This window comes from Pteronotus mesoamericanus, unplaced genomic scaffold (assembly GCF_021234165.1).
Source record: "Pteronotus mesoamericanus isolate MK-2021 breed Mesoamerican mustached bat unplaced genomic scaffold, CSHL_Meso_final contig_20, whole genome shotgun sequence".
In the NCBI taxonomy this organism is placed as follows: domain Eukaryota; kingdom Metazoa; phylum Chordata; class Mammalia; order Chiroptera; family Mormoopidae; genus Pteronotus; species Pteronotus mesoamericanus.
In genome coordinates, this window is record NW_026555085.1 from 96,264,065 (window position 1) to 96,278,910 (window position 14,846).

At 36.7% G+C, this 14,846-nt stretch overlaps 1 pseudogene; it reads left to right on the forward strand.

Annotated features, from left to right (window-relative positions):
• LOC129066948 (VIP peptides-like) overlaps positions 1 to 9,035 on the forward strand; it is a 28,322-nt pseudogene extending 19,287 nt beyond the window's left edge.
• Positions 9,036 to 14,846: the final 5,811 nt, after the last annotated feature.

Here is a 14,846-nt window from a genome sequence, read left to right on the forward strand (position 1 = left end):
AGGGAGAGATCCTGCCTGCATATATTTGTAGAATATTTCTTTTTTAACGTAATGCAGAATATTGATGTGACATTTATATGAATCAGCTGATTTATGGGTTAAAATGGTGCAGCCAAAAAAATCATTATCCTGAATCAGAAAGTATTCTCTGCGCCCATTGTTTCATACTTAAATGTCATGTTCTTTCATAATCAGATGATAAATGTTGACTTTATCTCCTTTGTGTACAAGTAGAGCTGAGAGAGATTGATAGAAAACTATTTTCCACCTGAAACTATTATGTCATTTGTATATTTTTAATGACCAGTTTGCTGACTCTTAAACTTTGTAATAAGTAGTTTCTTGCCCCTGAGGCAAAAAGGTATACTCACAAATAAGTAAAACAGCTTATATTTTCTTCCCTGTATTTAATAACTTAATTTTTGCTCAGTGTGTCTAAAATATCTCAAAAGGTATGACAACAACAGTACCCTGTCCCATCTCCAAGAAGCTAATATAGGCTCTAGAACCATCTGAAATAAACTCAGGGGAGTTAGACTGAATAAATAGATACTGAATACAAATGAGGGGGACTCTGAAACTTTTCTACTACTTTGAATAAATCTGGGTCCTAGTCAAGCTGACTTAAAAGTTGACTGTGATGTGTAAGATTGTGCATGACTACTGTACATTTCAAATCAGAAATCAAGTCCTGTAGTCTAGCACATAGTTGGAAATGAGACAGAAGACATTAAATATTCTGCCCCAGAATATTTTATTTGAATGGTCATGATAAATATAAACTAAAATTTATTGTAGATATTTACTTTCATCCAGTACTTTGCAGTTTGCAAATTGCTTACACATATCGTCACTTTCCCCACTACCTTGTGGACATCTCAAGAGCAGAGATTTTAATCCATCCATGTTGTCACCTTCAGGCCTCACAAGTTCTATGAGTGCCCTCAGGTAGGTCCCTGGGTACCAGCTGTACCCAGGAAACCCCTTCCTCATAAGTCTGGATCCCAACACTACAAAGCTCTCTTAGTAACTTCTAAATTTAGTAATCTCAGTCTATTCTCTTTTATCCTAATTGTGGGAGTGAAATGACTTTCTGCAGTTACAACCACTGTGAATCACTAGTTGTGACTACTTGAATTTTCAGTTCTCTAGTATTTGACAATTCTTCATATTGAATCTTATTAAATTATCTGGTATAGCTTCTCTTTCTTGACTGGATCCTGACTAACAGAGGAGAGCAGATTGAAATAACGTCCAGGGAGACTGAAGTGGGGAGAAAGTCAATGGGAAATAACGAAGTAAAGCCCGAAGTTTTAAAAGCAGTCTAGGTAGTGTGTCCTAGGAACTGGAAAACACATCCAGGATTTAATTACTAGAAATGGGGGACAAGGCAAGAAAAGCAGAAGCTTAGTAGCCAGAAGTAAGTCCAGGACCACATTTTCTTCAGCAAGTTTTTAGTCCCGGTTCCTTATCAGAGTCACCTAAGCAATTTTATAATAATGCAAACTCCTGAGCCCCACACCGGATCTACAAAAGCAGAATCTCTGGGCATAGATAATACTGTAAACTCTGATACTATTTAGGTTTTAGAAGCACTAAAAAAGGACTCTTTATATTTCTCACCTTTGACCACAATCAGCATGACGACCCCCACCAATCAAAGGTCATGACTGAGCCTATCAGTGGAATCCAGTGGAAGATGCTGAGAAGACAAGAAGCCTGCGGGCAAGCTGGCTGACACGGTCACTTCACAGCAGAGCGCATTTCAGCATGTACGTTCTGGGAGTCTACAGCCAGTCAGAGATTTCTAGTACAGAGAGTCCTCCAACTTTACTGTTGTTTTGTTTTATAACAGGATTTAAAATAGCTTTCTGGCATACCAATACTTAAAACAGTACAAATCCCTTTGACCCGTTCTCTTGCTCCACGTGAACAAATGCATATAATTTTCAGCTGCCACTGAGACGTCTCTGAGATTTTTTTTATCATGGAGTGACCATTGATAAACAGCGATGTTGTAAACAGCATTGGTAACAGAATATTTGCTTGTTCCATGGTTTCATGTCACTGATGTTATTTTTCAAACAAATTTTGCCTTTGATTTGATCTCTATCTGAAACACAAACGGCATTGATAAATCACACCAAAGTGAAGTATGAGCTAGAAAGACTGGTACCAAGCTAAACTTTATAGCAGATGAAACTTCTCTTTGTAAATAAAAAGCAGGAGGATCACAAGACAAGCTGTTTCAAAAATCAGTAAATTGATGCTGAATAGTGTCCAATTCCATGGGGTGCCACCCAGTTGAGGTTGAGCCAGGCCACCTGATCCCTTCTTCCACTGGTAAGGACCATGCCAGATGAACCAGCTGCCGTGGATGTGGTTCAGAAAGCTGTCCCTAAAGAGAACTCCGGGCCATCTGTGTTTGTCATTCTATTAATACAATGTTCTCCAAATCATAGACCTTCATCCAGTAACCTCACACCCAGACCTTCTCCAACATGAGATTTGGAGAACATCGCTCATCTGGCATATCTTGTTTCATGAGGAGGTTACCATGGTTTGAAGGGAAGAGGGGCCAGGGTATAGCTGGGACCTAGCAAGATTGGGAACTGTATTTTCTTCTTGCTAAGGTCAGGCACTATTTCTGACCAAAAAAAAAATTGTATGTTGAATTGTACTGAAGAATCTTGTAAATGTCAAGCACAGTGCAAGAAGTTGTACAAGATTTTCTCATAATGGAAATAATAGTTTTTATTATCTAAAGAAAAGTGAGGGAACTAGAATCATCTGCTTAGTGACTTACACACTGAGTGGCATGTCCAAGGTTTGGTAGATGCAGAATTACTGACTCCACAGCTCTGTTTGTCTATTTTCATCATTTCACACTTTTTTTGTCTTTCTGATTGTACTTTAAAACTTCAGCTTGTGATTTGTTTTTCTTGAGCAAACCTTTGACACAAGCTTTTTATGACTCATGAGAGGAAGGTGAAATGACTAAACAGTGAGGCTGAAGTAGCAGTGGCAGTATTTTAAAGTTTTATGTTTAGGAGATAGGGAGTTTTAAAATATGAAGAAATAACAACAAGGATTTAGACACAAAATAGTCAAGTTTTATAACACAAAATAAGTTTTATAAACTTAATAGAAATGCTAAAATACACTAAAGAAGTGAAAAAAATATTTATATTTAGTTCTTTTTTAAAAAAGAAGAAAGCTTTTGCTGAAACCGTCATTTTCCTTGCAGGACCATGTGGCTGGTGAATCGCAGAAACATCACAAGGACAGCTAAAGATTATGATGGGAAACAGGAAGGTGACATCCCCATCCTCACTGCACTGGAGAGGAAAGAAGTGTAAGCAAGCCCAGGTCAAGCCTGATCATATGTCCCTTATGGTATTTGTCTACCACGTCTCCACTCCTAAGAACAGCATCAAATAAAAGAAACAAGACTAATGAAGATAACAAGGTCATTTGAAATACAGTCTGAATCTTAGCATATGGCATATGACATAGATAAATAACATTAAAATAAAATAAAATGGAGACCAGACCTGAAGATCTCCCAAGCAGACGAAACCATTTAAGCCATGTAAGGAAAACTAAATTTAGCTTATGCCATGAACATAAGAGAAAGTTAACTTGGGTTATCTGTTGTAAATGTCTCTGATAATTATAAATAAGTCTCCCTGCCCATGAAGAGTTTCTCATTCAATAAATATTTACATCAAGTAAAGCTCTCTGAACTTTTGTTTGAAAATATGTTAGCATAATAATGTATAAATGTACATTTTCACTGTCTTTTTAGTCTTTTTATTGCACAGGCAATAAATCAAACTGCATTATTATCATTACCCCAAACTGGTCATACATGTATGAAATAAATTTTTTATTATTCCAAGTATTTTAAAAATATTTAATTCAGAATAGTAAAAAATGAATGTTTTCATCTTGTTCTCATTTTTTTGTCATATTCTTTCATCTGACCAGGCTGAGAAATGCAGAAAAGCAATTAATTGTCTTAACCTTCTTCAAATAGTCCCACAGGACTCATTTCTTCTATGAAAATGCCCAAGAAGTTCGTTCTATGTTTAATGAAAATGAAGACAAAATTAGTGAGAGAAACAAGAGCCAAACCTATGATGTAACAAACTTTCCTTTACTCTTATATATCTCTTTATTGAGTGAATTGTTCTGTTTGTGAAGTACTGATCTAGCCTCTAAATCTATTTAGAAAGAAGCTTGAGATTTTATCTCAATGAATGGGCTGATTAGATGTTACATAATGTAATAGAAACTATTATAACCAGGGCCTCTGGAAACAGTAAGCATACCTTTGTAAGGATTTTCTACATTGTAACGGAGGCAAGGATAATATAGCTACGAGGGAAAAAATTATGGTCCACTGTCTTTCTCCTTCTACCAACCATAAACATATGCAGTACGAAATAATGGTGGAAAAAAAGGCTAAATGAAGGAAGAGTTCCTTCACCTTAATAGATTTACGTAGTCTTTGCATAGGGTTAAGATTTTTAAATATGTTGCTTAGCAACTGAGATCTAGAACAGATAAGCTTGTTTCATTTTAGACTTCTCTATGTGTTATTTTAACACATCTTGGAAAAGGTGGCTATAAATCCTAATTCAACTATGTTTTAAAAAAAAAATCAAGTTTACAAGTCACCACTGTAGGAATCATGAGCAGTCACGTCTTCCTTTAAGTTCTCTTTGTTTCTTCTACTGCCAAACGAAGGACAGAATGCAAGCAAGTTATTCTAGTCCACAAAGAAGTTCTCTTTAGAAAACAAAGCTAAAGAGAAGGGCAATGGAGTTTCCTAAGGGACATCTCATTAAATGAAAGAAGCACAGAGACCAACATAATGGCTATTTTGCCCAGTAAATATTGACCACAGGGGGAAAAAGGGTTTACATTGTCATTCTTACTCCTATCTGATAAAGTCTAAAGGTTTCTAGGTCACCGTGTACCCAGTTTTATCAAAGTGACTTTGAGATGTCACATAACTATATAATTTATCTTTTGGCTGAAGTTAATCAAATAAACTAGGAGGTCTTTGAGGATCAGGTTGACCCTGGCCTGCACATATTCATTTTTCATAGTTTGTTCAAGGAGGAAACTATTTCAGTCTTAGGCAGTCTTAAAAATAACAAAGCTTTTCTACAAGTACCTATACATTAGGTGGGGTGGGGGAGGGATAACCATTTTCAGAATGCTTTTCTTTCCAACACATGATTATGTTCTTTATGTTGTGAAGTTAGACTTTCAAGCTGGCCAGCACTGACAGGGACAAGAAAAGGAAGGCTACAGTGGCTGGTCAAAACACCACTGATTGGGACAGAAAAATAATGCATAAAAATTTGGTAAAATCAATACCTCTAGATAAGGGTATTAGAGATATCCACCTTGTCCTGGTGTCAAGGCATAGGGGAAAGCACCTCAGCAGAGCACAGCAAATGAGGGTATCTGGAAAAATCATTCTTTGTCTAATCAGACAAAAAAAAAAAAAAAAAAAGATGGATGACTTTAAAAAAATGTCTTCTTTTTTGGTGTCATTTATGCATTATTAATGATTCATTCTTAAATTGCCAAGCTTAAGATAAATAACACTCAGATTAAAGTATATGAACTAAAATGTATTCGATTTTAATTATCCACTCATTTATCTTGGTTTGTGGTTTGATCATGCCTAAATGAGGTTTTAGGCATGATCAGAAATGCTTAATCGTTCATGAATGAACTGTGTATTTTTAATGTTTACATTTTTATCAATGCTATACATGCACATATTAAAACAGCTCTACAAAGTTCAAGCGCATATTTTAAGGGCTGAAATAGTCCTACATGACTTACCAAGAAAAACGTAGCTTCCTTAGACCCCTTATCTCCTTCCCACCCTCCCGGCAGTGATTTTACAAGTAATTCTTTTGGAAGTTTAGCCCCGTATAACGTCTTTAATCTGCCATGCCCTAAGTTTCCAGTTTTCGACGTGCTCTGTGGATTTGGTGCTCTAGACGCTGACGATGCTTCTTTTTCTTCACTATCATATATCCTATAGGCACACATCTTACCTTCCCATTCCCCTAATATTGCAAATCATTGTAGTGATTGGTTAAATATTTAGGACTGAGTCATGTAGTATACTCTTGTGACTTGCATGACTTTTTTCTCCCTGGAGTCTTCGGGTGCTCTTTGCTTAGTTTACCACGTACTTATAATTAATTCATTTCCCATATGTCCCTAACGCTTATCTCATTCCATTGAAACACATTAGGTATATTCTGTTAATTTCATTTTTTTCAAGACAACTTCTTGAGACCTTCTAATCCAGTCCCCATGAACTGCTTGCCCTCTGGGACTGTTGCACGGGGTATCATCCTGAGAGCCTCACATTGTAATTCTGGGGACTCCCTGAATGTCTCTTGTGGGTTTCTTGCTTCTTTTTGTTCCACCTTTAAGGTCCTCTCATTTTAGTGGAATGTGTCTTCCAGTAGGTTCCAGATAAAGGATGCATGACCTTGATTCATTTTTGTGTTGCTTTCTAATGAGAAATTCAATTACATTTTGTCTCAATCCTTTTAAGATAAGCGTTTTCTTCTTGAAAGTATTTAGGTTCCAAATGTTTTGAAACTCTACATTGAAATAAACTCAGGTAGCTCTGTTTCATTTATTTTACAGGGCATGCCTGTGAACATTTTCCATGTGGAAAATTAGGTCATTCAACTCAGGAAAATTTTTTTGAACTATTTTTGACAATTTTTCCCTTTTGTTTCCTTTATTCTCTCTAATTTCCTATTATTTGGAAATTAATAGGAAATTAGAGTATTTGTCCCAATGGATTAAACCTCTAGTTTTTCATATCCTTTTGCTCTTAGTTAATATATCTGTCTTTTAATCAGTTTTGTTGGATATTAATTCATCTTTTAAAATATTTCATTTTCTTCTCTTGTGCTACTATATGTTTAATTCCCATAGGCTCTTTCTTCTCCTCTGATCTAGTATAATACTCCATTCTTGTTCATAGATACATTATCTCTTTTTTTCACCCTCTTCTTTTTTTTTCAAATTGTTTTAGTTTGTATTTGTTTCTATAGTTAGAAACTATATTCTTTTAGTTAGATTTGTTGATGTTGGTTTTTGGCCAGTGGTTTTAGTATTATTTACTTGGATTTCTTTCATGTGGTGTTTCTTTAAATGTTTATGAATTGGGTTGTCAGGTCCTATAGAACAGCTGATTGGGCATCTTGCACAAGAATGGAGCTTTCACTGGTGGACTTCACACTGACATCTGTGCTGTGGGAAAGGGAAACCCTTGAGGGCAATCAGAAGTCTCTTCAGGACAGGTACCTCACAGGAGGCCATCACAGTTTCTGCAGGTAAGCGACAGCGACTAAGGCAGGAGAAAAGAGGAGGCTTCTTCTGACGAAGGGGGCTTGGCAGAATTGAGAATCTGATTTTCTCAGCTTCATCAGAATCTGCTTGCATTTTATTACCCCAATTTTTCAAGATTTGATCTTTCACAATCAGAGTACTAACTTCAACTTAAGGAACACAGTGAACATTGGAGATTTATTTTGGACCATTGTTCAGCCAAGTACGGTATTAGAATTTGATCTTGGCTTTTGGAAATCTTGCTCCTGCAGCTCTATGAAACAGGGCTTTCTTGCAGCACAGTTACAAAAGCTCTGCTCTTTCACTCAGAACCTATTCTGAACTTGAATTTTTTTTCTCTAAGTTGGTTTCTCTTAGAAAGAAACAACAAAACATTATACTTCTTATGTTTACTAAAGTGCTCTATGGCAATAACTACATGGTCAATCAAAACCTTACCTTCTATAAAGCATTTAATTATAGATGGCTCAGGTGACAGTTGAAGTCACTCTTTTACAGCTAAATGGCATAACCTTGAAAGGGGTATCGAAACAGGTTTGAAGGAAGGTAAACTCAATTAGATTCCTGTTTGAGTTAATAATAGGATACAATAGTGAAAGTGGATGAATGAGTAAATATAAGGAGATAACAGCAAAAATTATAGAACTTTTGATTCATGGTGTAAATACTTATCACAGTTATTTTTAAAACTCTTAAAAACATTCTTATTTATATGAATATACACATGGATCTTGCAGGTTTTATATAACTAATAAGGACAACACTTCAATTAATATAAGAAGTCTATTTACATTTTGAACAAATTTTTCCAGTTACAACATGTAAACTCAAGGTAACAAGAGAAAATCACTAAGAAACTGAGATTAAAGAAATTATACCTTAACTGAAATTCAAACCTTTCTTAAAGATGTTGTACATCAGAAAAGAGAGCAGGGGGCTGACAGGCTATCGCAGACTGTTAGAATGGGCTCTCAGTTTTTACTCATGGCTGCAGAAATGCACCACTCGTTGGTATCTCGAAAGACCCTGAAATCCGTAGTCTTTTCAAAGATCCATCTAAACTATACGCCCATTTCCTCCAAAATACCACAGATTCTGAGCCCCCGTGACTTTCCCCTCAATGGGACTGAACAAAGAAACTCACCTCACAAGGCACCCCTGACACCAGGGGAAAAACTAGTATCTGTCAAGGCCTCTAGTGAGAATGAAGAGGGAGAAGAGAAAGCAAAGGCCCCTAAGCCACCAGTATTTGTACCAGGGTCCTCCCTCTCCTCGTTTAGATATTTCTTGCCTGGTTCCATGTGGGCCCTTCCATCACGGTGATTACTAAGGCTCTCAGTAAATAGGAAACATGAGATGAGGCCTAAGTCCTGCTGTGCAAAATTGGCATAGTCCAATGGGTTGATCATTTTTATGACCATCATGCCCCAAATGACACCCCTTTTATTTCTAACTCTAAAGAGGCCCCATTTGACCCTAAACCCAAAGGATTCTTCTTACAAAGTACTCCCCCTAATCACAAGGTGGCGCTGATACATTGTGAGGGGCTGCTGGAAAGAACTGAAAAGGCACTGGAGGACATTGTTACGTTGCGAGACCTGGAAGAAACTCCACCCAAGGCCCCATAAACTCCTGAACTACTCTCTTCTGCCCCTCTTGCCTGAGAAGGGTCCCCCGGGAGCAAATATCCCCTAACAAAAGGGGCTCCCACTCTCTTTCCAATACCTCCGACCTGATTATGTCCCTGATGGGTGTGCACAGGCAAGCCTCTACTGAGAGTTCTGAATTCTCAAAGTTCCTGGCCCCTTGATCTCTGGACAACCAGTCTTTAAACTCAACTGTCTGAGAAGGACAGCGAGTCAATGTTCTTCACCCCTGGCACTGCAACCTTTGTCCACAGTGAAGCTCCCTGGAGGGCCACGCATTCTACCCAGACTCAGGTTCCCCTTGGACAAGAAGGGCACTCCCAGCTCAGCCCAGATGTCCGAAGCTGCATCTGTTCACCTAGCCATTAAGGAAGCCATAAAAAGGGGTTGTCCGTAGATCCACTGCACCTTGCCACGGCCTTGAGCCTTCCACTCCTCTAGCCACGACCTTACCCCTAATTGTCCTTCTTTAGTCCTTTTGATAACATCCAAACAGTGTGAAGAAGAGCTTCAAATTCATAAGAAAAATTTCTTCCACTTCAAGAGAACCATCTCTGACCAACTATTCCCCAAACCACCTGAACTTCCACTGACCCCTTCAGGTAAAATCCTACACAGTATCTTTCCCCAAGTTAGAATGTCTTTTTGAAGTCTTCACATATCCAGCATTTTAAAATAAAGGCTTGCACTGGCTGATGTGGCTCAGTGGATTGAGCGCCGGCCTGCAAACCAAAGGCTCACCAACTGGTTCAGTTCCCAGTCAGGGCACATGCCTGGGTTGTGGGCTGAGGTCCCTAGTTAGGGGTGTGCGAGAAATGTTTCTCTCCCTCTCTTTCTCCCTCCCTTACCCTCTCTTTATCTAAAAAAGTAAATAAATAAAATTTAAAATAAAAGCTTATGTTCATGATAAACTGGTTTCAAACATCCCCTCTGTTTTGTTGTACAAGAGGACTATGTGTGCCATATGGTGGTTTTTACACCTTGTGTTGTTGACTGCTTGACAGAAACTAGAACCACTGCCCAATGTGTGGGTGTATCTTTTTCCTTGATCAGCCCCCCAAATCTCCTGAATCCTGACAATTCCCATCAGTCTAGAACTGACAAAAAGTTACTTGCAAGGTACATGAGTTCTATTTTTAATGGCCTGACTTTTGGACTGGGGGAGAACTTCAGGAGCCAGCCTCTGAAGAGGGAATGGCTGATGCTGCCAGCAAAGTGACTGCTGGGCATTTACAAGAAGACAGTGTAAACAGTATGCGTCATGCCTGAAGGTGGAAACACCATCTATGACAAAAGTGGGTAGCAGTAGTCTGTGCAACTTGGCTATAGAATATATTTTTTACTTATCTATAACTCCAAGTTAAACTCTTGTATCAAACCAGAAAACCTGAAATCTCCCAGCCTGACAATATTTCTTTATTTCCTGCAGCAATGTCTTCACGGAGGTACAGTATTGAACTGTATTATCAACCATCGTCAAGTATTGTTGTAAGAAAAATGCACTACAAAGTTTCTGGGCTTGTGTAACTACACAAGCAGTGCCAATTGTTTTTTGTTTTTTGTTTTTTTTTGCACTTGTATCAAAACAGCCATGATAAACTTAATGTCATAAAAATAAGGTTATTCTCTTCAGAAAGACTAATGATTCTCCTAATAGACATCAGCTCAATTACAGTAGTTTTTTTCTTAATCCAGATTTGCTTTTTACTCGTACATCTGCCTCCACCCAATGCAGGACTTTTATTCTTTTATCAGAGTTGTGATGGTTTTGTTGTCTTACTGCATTTGTTCTTTTTTTATTGCATTAGAACACTTTGTTCAGCTCATCACTGTAGTATTGACTACATGTATTATGGTTCATTGCTAGCCTGCCTTAGGCAGTGGGTTTTTTGGGTGCAGAGAACATAGGATGTCCACTTTGACAAAGAGCTGTTCCATTCACACAGAAGATACCAACACATTTTTATTGATTTGCATCATTGAATTATTGTAAGCTACTTCAAATCCTTCTTGGTAGTAGGCAAAGTAAAACATAAATAGTGATTTCAAGTAAAATATCAGAAAGAATGGCTGGACTTCATGACATTGGAATAAAATAAATATTTTACTGTCGTTCTGCTAGGAAAAATCATTTCTATGCTTTTTTATAAATAAGAATGTCACAAAAATATTAAAAATTGTCAGTACTGATTCATTCAACAAAATGTGCTGAAACTCTCTTATGGATAAATCACTATTGCAAGCACTGGAGGAAATGCTGAATATGACAGAAGTGTAAAGAATAGTGAGAAAATATAACTTATCATATCAGGTTTCTGTTACTGGGACCCAACTTTCTGGTACTTCTTAAAACTATGATAAATTAGAAGAATGGCAATAAATATGGTAATGTCCTTAGTCTGTCCTCTAACAGAATAGCTTTAAACACTAAAAGGATACCCTGAAATAAGTGTCATAAAGATAAATATAGGTGGAGGTGGAATAGAAAAACAAATCTATTTCCTATAATGTTCCTTTAACAGACACTCATTTTGATATTAAGAGGCCCATGGAAAAAAGCCAAATTTAACATGAGGCCTTACGTGCTGGGTTGTGTAGAAAGCTTTTCTTCAGGTACCAGGTTTGACTTGCTCCAGAAAGCTCTAAGAGACACAGGGAATTCAAGGTTCCAGGGTTCATAGTCTCTCTATGACCTCAGGAGAGTCATCCTTTCTTGGTATTTCATCTGAAGCTCTAGGTAGAGTAAAAGTGATGTAACAAGTACACTTGGAGTGAATTTGAAGAGGAGTTTGTATAGCACTTAAAATATAAGGTAAATTTAGTATAAATGAAAACTATAGAAAAAATAAAAAATAGACATTACCTCTCCCTAACGACACAAAGTGCTTGTATATAGCTATGCAAAAGAGAATTACTTACCTGAAAGCCATTTACATGATGTGAAATCACATTTAAGATATAACTTTATGTCTGACATGTTTATTTCTCTTATAATTTTATGAGAAAGCTATTATTAAAATGTCTGAAGTATGTTCAAGAAGTATTTCAAAACAGTAATAAAAACAATAATTCTGTCCATACCCTGTATTTGATGAAAGGTATATAACTCTAAATATAATTGTTATCTAGGAATAAACACATTATCATTTTCTCCTTATGACTCATTTCTATATCACATGTAGCCTTTGTTACTTTTTTTTCTTTTTCATCTGAGATGGCAGTCACAGCTCCAGGAGTGAAAAGCAAAGAAACCAATTGTCTTTGTAAAAGTCAGCCTTAGTCAGAGGTAAAGGAGATGGACACCTTGGCGGTATGTTTTCACAGTCATCAAGCAAGGCTCTGGTTCCTACAACACCTTCTCACCAATTCCAAAATTTAGTCTGCAAAATGTATTATTTGACTTCAGTTAGGGAGAAAGCCAAAAATATGGCCTCTTCAAAGACATGACACTTTTATTTAAATTTATAGTGATGACTATCAAAATAAACCCTTCTGGCTAGAAGCTTCTAACATACATAAGAGCAGAGTCTTAAAAGCCAGATACACCTGGGCTTAAGCTGCTTAGACTCTGTGAGTTCCAAAGTAAACATTTGTAAAATGAGAGTTAAAAAAAAGCATCAATTGAGAAAGATAGTTGAAAGGAAGAAGGGGATTCAATGGGTTGAATAATTTTGTACCAGTCTAATATATAGAAGGCACTCAATGTGGTGTTCAGTTGCCATAATTATTTCTTAAAATATGATAGAAAATTTTCCATGGCAAATAAATCAGGTACATGTGGCTGTGTGCCTGGAAAGGTCATGAGGAAGGTTAACCAGGCTACAGCCCATTACAGATGGCATCCAGCCATGAGACTCTGGTCCTATAGTGGTGTATTCAAGTAGTCATTCACCACTGATCATGCTGTTCACAGAGCCAGTATGCAACTATTCTGAGGAGAAATAGAAAGCCATTTTGCTCTGATGTCTCATGTAAACTTGCAGGTTTTATTCTCAGGAATAAGATTCTCAATTCAATAAGGTATATGTTTGACAGATGGTATAAACTGTCAGGCAAAATATGCTGGATTTCAATAGAGTGATGCTTTCATTAATGAGTCTACAGAAATAAAGCTTTTAATTAAATGATATCTATGGTTAGACTATGGAGGAATAAATCTTCAAACAACATGTAGAAACAGGATACTGAAAGATAGAAAAATAATCCATTCTTATAGATGCCAGTGCATGTGTAACTGGTATCCAAAAAGAAATAGACATATCCTTAATCTAAACAAGGGATGTTAATGCACTTATATGAAAATTGATAGATCAAAGAGTCAAAAATAAGTAAGGATCTAGAAGGTTTGGATAATACAATTAATGACCGTAGCTATACCTAACAATTACAGGATACACATACTTTGAAATTAAACATGAAACATTCATAAAATTAGACTACATACTAGTCCCCATCTCAGAATATCAATATCATATATACCACCTTCTCACTGTATTTCCTGTCATTAAAAAGAGTTAAAAATCAGAGCAAAAAGGTGCATCTAAAATTCTACTTATTTAGAAATTTGAGTTTCTTTATAACTTATTTGTGCATGTAAAATAAATAGTAATGGAAATAATAAAACATTTGGAATAAAATGACAGGGAAAACAGTATATGTTAAAACTTTGGGTCTACATGTGATATGGTATTGAGAAGGAAATGTATTGCCCTAATTGAATATGTTTAAAAAAATGGAAAATTATTTATTAATTTTTTTACCTCGAGAAACTAGAACCAGAACAGTGGCAAGAATTCAGACATAAAAGGAAGAAAACTATAAGAACAGAAGCAGAAATTAATAATATAGAAAACAAACAAAAGAAAGCTATCTGAAAAGTTAAAAGGTGAAATCACCATTTGAAATGGTGATAAATTTTTTTTCCAACAAGATTGATAAAAACAACGAGACTGAAAAAGGGAAGGGGAACTGTAGATGAAGCTTTAAAAAATGGAAAGAGCATGTTATGACTCCCCTTCATCAATGTAAATAAAATACATTAAAAGTAGATTTAAAAAATAAGAGAAATATACAGTATAACTATAATATTTGTGTATATGTACATGATTATGCATATAACACTACTGAAACCAAATCTGAGCTCAAGAATCCATTTACCAGGACTTTGATGGCAAGTAAAGGACACCTTGCCATTCCAATATGCTCAGCCACTGAAAATGACTAGAAAAAGTGAAAAACATTTTAAAATTTATTTAAAGAAATAATAAGGCAGAATTGTCCCTTTAGACTTTACGTACCAAAAGTGAGTTCAAGGGTACAATTATGAAGGATTTTGAGGGTGTGAGAGCAGAGCAGTTAAGCCCTTCTGGGCCGCCTGAGCGCAGGGCACGCAGGGCCCGCTCGTGGACCGGGCGCCGACGGGGCCGTTCCCAAGGCTGCCACGGACTTGAAACCTCCTGGGGATGGGCCTTTTATCTCAGGTTTTTTTTCCTCAGGAGCATCTAGTACATAATAAAATGTGCTTTTTATAAATATCACTCTTACAGTGAGTCCAAGTAAGAAGTTCTTGACATAGCCTTGCTATTAGTGAAAATACTATACTTCTATCTCTTTGAGTGTCGTGAAAAATTTGTCTCTGGAAATAACTTGAAATTGCTTTGTTTACCAATCCTCAGGAATCAAATTCCCATGGAATATCCTTAATTGGAGAAAAAATCAGCATATGCCTTTCCATGTATTTGGTATTCCCTTTTCCTACAAATATTGCATTACAAGACTAGGACCTTGACTATG